The sequence below is a fragment of the Nothobranchius furzeri genome, chromosome 2 (genome assembly GCF_043380555.1).
Source record: "Nothobranchius furzeri strain GRZ-AD chromosome 2, NfurGRZ-RIMD1, whole genome shotgun sequence".
Classification (NCBI taxonomy): Eukaryota; Metazoa; Chordata; class Actinopteri; order Cyprinodontiformes; family Nothobranchiidae; genus Nothobranchius; species Nothobranchius furzeri.
In genome coordinates, this window is record NC_091742.1 from 60259871 (window position 1) to 60268055 (window position 8185).

At 42.5% G+C, this 8185-nt stretch overlaps 1 non-coding gene across 1 annotated transcript; it reads left to right on the plus strand.

Moving 5' to 3' along the window:
- The first annotated feature begins 5789 nt into the window (after positions 1 to 5789).
- On the plus strand, positions 5790 to 5862 carry trnam-cau (transfer RNA methionine (anticodon CAU)). The gene has a single exon. It is a non-coding gene; the product is annotated as a tRNA-Met (tRNA).
- Positions 5863 to 8185: the final 2323 nt, after the last annotated feature.

Consider the following 8185-nt stretch of genomic DNA (forward strand, 5'->3'; position numbering starts at 1 on the left):
GCTTGAGAAGTTTCTGGGGTGGATGTGGCGGTTTCCAAGTCGAGGTCTGGTTGTAAGGTTGAGGGTGTTGTTACGTCCCCGACAGGTGTTGTAAAAATGTGAAGGATGGGGGTAACATAAGAACTGGCGGAGGAGTTTAAAATGGCTTTATTTGTAACAAAAAGGTATTAAAAACACAAGCATACAGATCTCTCTAAAAGGTTAACATTACACAGCAAATTAACTATAAAACTCCTGGTTAAAACTTATATTAAAAGCTTAACCGAACAGAAGGTGTTTTAAAATCCCCAACGTTGATAATTGTTCCCAAAACAATACACTGACTAAAACACCTAGTAAAACTTATTTTAAAAAGCTTTACCACATGAAGGTGTTTAAAAACCAAGGTCAGTAAAATTGCACAAACAACTTTTTCTAAAAAAAAAAAAAAAAAAAAACTCTGGGGGATGAGGGAACACAGGACTCTCAAAGGGCTGGAGGGGGACGAAGACTCTCGAAGGGCGAAGGGGACGAAGACTCTCGAAGGGCGAAGGGGATGAAGACTGTCGAAGGGCGAAGGGGACGAAGACTCTCGAAGGACGAAGGGGATGAAGACTCTCGAAGGGCGAAGACACTGGAGGATTAAAACAAGAGAGCCCCAGATGACAACAAAACAGGCCAGTTAAAATCTCTAATCTTCATGCACGTCGCGGGTGGGCAGATTAAGCACGTGCTGATGCACATACAAACCAGCGAAGGGAGGGGGGTTAGCCACTGCCCTTCCTGGGGTGCTCCCGAGATGGTGAACTGAATCACCAACACTAACCCACAAGGTGCAACATCTGAGCCTGCCTGTGGGGTCATCTCTGGGTCCACTTCTTTCATACTTGGCTGGATCCTCCTGCGGGGGCGGGGCCTCCAGATACACCCGCCAGTGATCCACAAATCCCGGACGAGCCCCCATTTGTTACGTCCCCGACAGGTGTTGTAAAAATGTGAAGGATGGGGGTAACATAAGAACTGGCGGAGGAGTTTAAAATGGCTTTATTTGTAAGAAAAAGGTATTAAAAACACAAGCAAACAGATCTCTCTAAAAGGGTAACATTACACAGCAAATTATCAACTATAGAACACCTGGTTCAAACTTATATTAAAAGCTTAACCGAACAGAAGGTGTTTTAAAATCCCCAAAGTTGGTAACTGTTCCCAAAACAATACACTGACTAAAACACCTAGTAAAACTTATTTTAAAAAGCTTTACCACACGAAGGTGTTTCAAAACCAAGGTCAGTAAAATTGCACAAACAAAGTTAACCTTAAAACCGAACACAAACATCAAAGGATCCCACTGGATCATCCCAAACTTATCACTTAGAGTTAAAAACTACTACAGTTTAAAACTCAAACAAATCCAAACAAATCTAAACGAAAGGGGTTGAAAACAAACAAAAACCGGGAGGACAGCTGAACCCCTGCACTGCTGCCTCCCAGACTAGTGATGTGTCGGTCGCGAACGAACCGGCTCTAAGAGTGAACGACGGGAGCCGGCTCATCATTGGGAGCCGTCCCCTCTTCTCCCCCCTACCCCCCTGCCTTGGTGAAAGCTACAGGCGATTGGTCAACATGTGTAACTGTGTGTCCAGACTGTCCACACACACAGAGCAGTAGGGGCAGGGAAGAGGGAGGATCAGACTCAGACAGACACACAGCAGAGCACATATGGGTGGAGGGAGACAAGAGGGAATGAAGAGGAGGAAAAAGGCGAGCGAGAGGGAGGAGAGTGTGACGAAGACGGTGAGAAAATGAGCGCCAGCAGTCAGAAAGTGGAGATTTGTTAAATTGTTCAGTTATTAAATCCATAGAAATGATAAACATTTGATATATAACATTTTTTTTACATTAGTAAATTATTTAACATATAGTTTAGCATTATTTTGGTTATAAATGCACTCTACGCAACAGAAAATGTGAGGAGCCACTTGGGAGCCGAAAGAGCCGGCTCTTTTTGGTGAGCTGAGCCAAAAGAATCTGCTCTCTAAAAAGAGCCGGAATTCCCATCACTATCCCAGACTGCTGAAGGCACAGCCCTTTTATACAGGTGTTGGCAATCAAGGAAGATTCAGCTCAGCTATGCTCCTCAGCAGCCCGGGAGAGAGGAGGAGGAGGGGCGGTGTCAGGCTGTTTCACCAGAGCTGGGTGATCCTGGCTCCTGCTCTTCCCTGGCCAGACTGGCAACCGTAACAGGTGTGGTGTACGGCATTTCAAACAAGGTTTCTGAGTCGGAGGTGTTTGAATCCCTGAGTGGGGCGGCAGTGGTGGCTATTCCGTGTCTGGGGTTTAACGCATATGGGTCCACTCCACTGCTGATTACTTTCAATGCGGTGGAGCTCCCTGCTCGTGTCCAGTTTGGTTTCCTTAGTTACACGGTCAGGGCGTACGAGGAACGTTCTTTGCGGTGTTTTAACTCTCCCACTGTCCTAATGGGTGAGGAATGAGCACCACCTCACCTCTGCCACGTGGACCTCAAGGGATAAACCATCAATCCTGCTCAGTGGTCAACTTTCCTTGCGGGGTCACCCATAAAGACAGTGGAAGGGTTAAGTGTCAGTCCTATGGTCATGTGGCCGGTGCCTATGTGGTGGGGGTGCGTTGTCGGAGGTCCAGGGGTGACCATGAGGGCAGGAGTTGTGATCTACCGCTCTGCTGTTGTAACTGTGGTGGGAACCATCAAGTGGCTTATAGGGGTTGTTTGGAATATAGGGTGGCGGTGGTGGTGGGAAAGGTTCAGGCTGAGCATAAGGTGTCTTATTCTGAGGCGGTGTGTTGTGTGGGGGTTCAGAATGGTGGTGCATCCGGGTCTTATTCTGTGCCTCTATCAACTGGTGGTGAGGATGAGGGGACGGGTGTGGTGGTTGTGAGGGATAAGAGGACGCCTTTGGTGTTTATGGTTGAGGCCTTGTGGAGGATGAAGAATGGAGCGTCCAACAAGTCAGATGTGTCTTGTGAGGTGACAGCAGTGGCGGGGGCTTTTTTGGGGTTTTTCTGACGTGTCCTCTGAGGAGGTTTGGGGGGCAGCGTGTTTGCTGGGGGTTGGGGGTTCTGGGTCTGCTGCAGATTGTGGGACACCCTTGGTAGAGGGTGTTGATGGTGGGGGTGGGAGTGTGAGCGTGGGGTGAGCCTCCTTGTGGGGTTCGTGTATTCACTGGGGTGTGTACTGGTGGAGGATTTTGTTGACGGTGGTTCTGTGGTTACATGGGGTGGGATGGGTTGTGAGCCTGTTGTGTGCGGTGGGTTGTGCTGGCTCAGTGTGTTGGCAGATGTGGCAGCAACGCACCTTTTGGGCGTTCAGCCTGCCTAAATTATTGAAGAAGAAGAAGCTCCTGGTCGGTTCCTTGTATGTGTTTAGTATCCTTGTATTTTTGTATGCTCCTGCTCCTGCTCCACAGATGTAAAACTTCTCCTGGATTTGCCTGCATTTTGGGTCCTTCTACCATAAAACTTCACGACATCAATCATCTGACGTCTGCAGATGACTAAAGTGGTTTCTAAGTCTGAGCACCAATGGCGCCCCCAAGGGGTGGTCAGTCAAACCATAAATCCATCTTTTTTTATCCAAGACATAATTGTAAAACAAAATAAAAATAATACAATTAAGGAGTAAAGAAATAATCAGAATTAAAAAACGCATATGTTTCTGCCGCACACCATTTAAAAAAAGTTTTTATCTCCATAGTTTTTGTGAACACAGCAACAGGTGAATGAAACAAATAATAATAAGAAGAAGAATGCATTGAACTTATATAGCGCTTTTCTAGACACCCAAAGGTGCTTTCACACACTCTCACATTCACACACTGCTAGTGATGGTAAGCTACTTGTAGCCACAGCCGCCCTGGGGAGGTCTGACAGAGGTGAGGCTGCCATGTGGCGTCGTCGGCCCCTCTGACCACCACTAACACAGGCAAGTTGGGTGAAGTGTCTTGCCCAAAGACACATCAGCAGGATACCCCTGGTGGGAGCTGGAATCAAACCCATGACCCTCCGATCATGAGGCAACCCGCTCTACCTCCTGAGCTACTGCTGCCCCAACTTGGTAGCAGATTAATAAAATAAATACATTTTAAATAACAGAAATGTGTTTTTCTAAAATGTTTGTGTTTTTTAAATGTAACTTAAATGTTTTGGATATACTGTTTTTTTGTTTTGTTTTTTGTTTAAATAATAAATAAAAAAATAAAGGAGCAATGCAATACATTGTCACAGGCTAAACCCTCCAGATTTACCACAAGGACCTATATGGTGTGCCACCCAAAATTTTCTTTGACCTCGTCTCGCCACCCCTATCAAAACTCTCTGGAGGTGCCACTGCTGAGCACAGCTGGTCTACGGCAGTTAGATATCTGCTCTGACTATGCTGTAGAACACAACATCGTGTATATTGAAGCTAAAAATGTGGTTATGCTTTGCAGGGCTAAGGAGCACAAGCAAATGAAGTTTCCAGAATTTTATCTGTCAGACTGTGATTAGTGTAACTAAGAAAGTCAAATATCTTGGTCATACTTTCACAGAGAACATGAGAGATGATGATGTCATGTGTAGGCACAGTCGTATGTTGTATGCTCAGGGAAATACACTCACTCGTAAGTTTGGGCCTTGTTCTGATAAAGAAAAGAGAACTTTGTTTAAGGCGTCTTGTACACCGCTGTACACAGCCCACCTGCAGACTAACTATAAGAAATGTAATATGTAGGCGGCAGGTTACCTATAATGATGCCTTGCTAAACCAAGATGGACGAGTGCAAGTTAGACTTTTGTAAATGTGAGGGTGAGCACCCTACAAGCTGTCTGAAGACCAGAACCTCCTGCCATAAGAACAGCTTCTTTCCATCTGCCATTAGACTTGTGAATAGCTTATAAACACACAACCATGCTGGTCTTCTGTACTCGACACAGCGTCACGTCATCGCCCATGTTACCATTACTTGCCAGCTGAAAGTTTTATTCTATTTTATTCTATTTTTAATCTTATTATTATTCATGTTATATGTAGCACATTAGTACCAAAGCAAGTTCCTAGTTTGTGAATTGTTTGTTCACTGACAATGGCAATAAACCTTTTCTGATTCTGATTTATACATTTGTTTGTAGGCAGAACAATTCTAAAAATGTGATTGTTTTTAATCTAACCACCTGTGTCAGTGCAATGTTACCAGTCAAAGATGTGGAAACACTTGTATATTTATTTTCATTTTTTTAGATTATGGAGTTACTATAATTTATACTTTCTTTTCACACTACAGTTATTATTGTCTCTTGTTTTTGTTTTTCATGATTTATCTCTTGTGCCTTAGTGTGTCATGTGCTCACTTCATTTCATGTTTTCTGTGCAACGTTTTTCTACTACTGAACACTAGGTGACAGAAGAGCACCACTAATACAGTGGTGCAGTTCAGGAGCCTGCAAGCACCAGTAAGAGAAACCTCCGTGCTCGTCGTGATTGGCCGTTGCTTCAAATTCTTAGAAAGAATCTTGGTAGTAGGAGGCCTCGTGATTGGTTCACGCTACCAAGATTGAGGTCGTATTGTTACTAAAAACCGCTGATGGATATCAAACATGTACTTAAAGACAAATGAAACCCTGACTTATGGCAGTGGCCGTACTGCTTCAAATTCTTGTTAGAAAGAATCTTGGTAGCAGGAGGTCTCGTGATAGGTTCACGCTACCAAGATTAAGTTCATAATGTCACAAAAAAAACGCGGATGGATATTGATCATGCACTTAACGACCAATGAAACCACGACTGTCAGGCGGCCTCGTTGGCGCAGTAGGCAGCGCGTCAGTCTCATAATCTGAAGGTCGTGAGTTCGAGCCTCACACGGGGCACATATTTTGTTTGTTGTTTCTAAGCTAAATCTGAAGGTCGTGAGTTCGAGCCTCACACGCGGCATGTGTTTTTATTTATTGTTTTTAAGCTAAAAAGCCATGCAATATGACAAATAGGCCATATTTGATATAGCGTTCTCTATAGTCCTAGAACCCCCCCAAGATGCTTTACAACAGTCATTCACCCATGCACACATACGTTCACTACCTAGTGGTGGTGATGAGCTTCAAACCGGTTTCCAAAAAAGTTGGGACACTATACAAATCGTGATTACAAACTTAATGCAATGATGTGGAGGTGCCATCTTCTAATATTTTATTCAGAATAGAACATAAATCACGGAACAAACGCTTAAACTGAGAAAATGTATCATTTTAAGGGGAAAATATGTTAATTCAAAATTTCATGGTGTGATCAAATTCCAAAAAAGTTGGGACAAGTAGCAATAAGAGGCTGGAAAAAGAACATTTGAGCATAAGGAGGAGCTGGAAGACCAATTAACACTAATTAGGTCAATTGATAACATGATTGGGTATAAAAAGAGATTTTCAGAGTGGCAGTGTCTCTCAGAAGCCAAGATGGGTAGAGGATCACCAATTCCCACAGTGTTGCACAGAAAGATAGTGGAGCAATATCAGAAAGGTGTTACCCGGCAAAAAAAACAAAGACTTTGCAGTTCTCATCACCAACTGTTTATAACATCATCCGAAGATTCAGAGAATCTGGAACAATCTCTGCATAAGGGTCAAGGGCAAGAATGGGAGAGCATTCCTATTTCTAAACTTGAAAAACTGGTCTCCTCAGTCCCCAGATGTCTGTTGAGTGTTGTAAGAAGGGGAGACGCCACACAGTGGTGAAAATGGCCTTGTCCCAACTTTTTTGGGATTTGTTGACACCATGAAATTTTGAATCAACATATTTTTCCCTTAAAATGATACATTTTCTCAGTTTAAAATTTTGTTCCGTGATTTATGTTCTATTCTGAATAAAATATTAGAAGTTGGCACCTCTACATCATTGCATTCAGTTTTCATTCACGATTTGTATAGTGTCCCAACTTTTTGGAATCTGGTTTGTACAATGTAAGTTACATTATGTAACCGCAGCTGCTCTGGGACATAGAGGCCCACTGAGCAGCTTTGGCTCCGGTCCCTACGACCCAAGGGCACAACAACAGCATGGGGAGCTGGAATTGACCCTTCTGACTACTGGACAACCCGTTCTCCCTTCTGCCTATCATCTTAAAATTTAAGTGTAAAATTATGTGTCTTGATTTTAAGTGTGTACATTTCAGCAGGCTTCATAAGTTTATTTACAGCTTTTATTTGTCCAAACCAGTGACTGTAGAAAGAGGCCAGCGATTTAAACCAGTCTTTCCCGTTTGGATTCAACCAATGATGCTTGGAATGATGGGATTTTCTACTTTCACCCCACCAGGGGGAATGATCACTTTTGAAAGTGTCTTCCTGCTTTTCATTGCAAAAGGAAAGGGACATTTTGTGGCTCATGCCACAAGCACAGCTTACATGTGGAATATTATTTAATGTGCTTTTAGACAGGCTCCACACTCCAAGTTTCTTTTAATAGAAAATGAAGCTGCTAAACTTTGATTAAAACCATGAAATGTATTTCTTTGTACATTTTTTGTATTTCCAACCTCATGCAACCTTTGTATACACACTTGTCAGTGGGAGTTTCCCAGAATCCACCTTCTTCTGCAGGTGTATCTGACGTTTTTAATGAATAGTGTCAAACCCTTTGACAGGCATGTCTCAACTTAAAATAATAATAATAATAATAATAATAAATAAATAAATAAATAAATAAATACACCTTTCTTTCACTGGCTCCAATTAGAGCAGCATCAGTTACAACCACTGCTCAACTTTTAGATGCATAATATGAGAAAAGAAATTGCCAGAAGGCATACAAAAAAGGGTATTTGGAGGCAAGTATAGGATATTTAATTTTAATTAAATTGTTTTGCAAAAACTGTATTTTCTATAAATAAAGAATAAAAGGTCAGGGAGATCTTAGAACTGTTTCCTTAATAAAGAAAGTCAGGCTTGGTCGCAGTTAAGGTAAAAACATCAATCATTGCTGTTTGTAAAGACCGTTTATAATAGCACTCCAGCCCAGTAGGTTCCCGAAGAAAAAAATAAACACAACCCAGAGTTTCAAGCTGCATTCGCGTGCCTAATGAAAAATCTACTTTTTTACACAATTAGTACAGTTATTTTGTACTTTAAACATACAATTTGAAGTAAATAATTAAGAAATGTGTGTGTTTTTCAAATATTTACTTCAGTCCAATTTAAAATC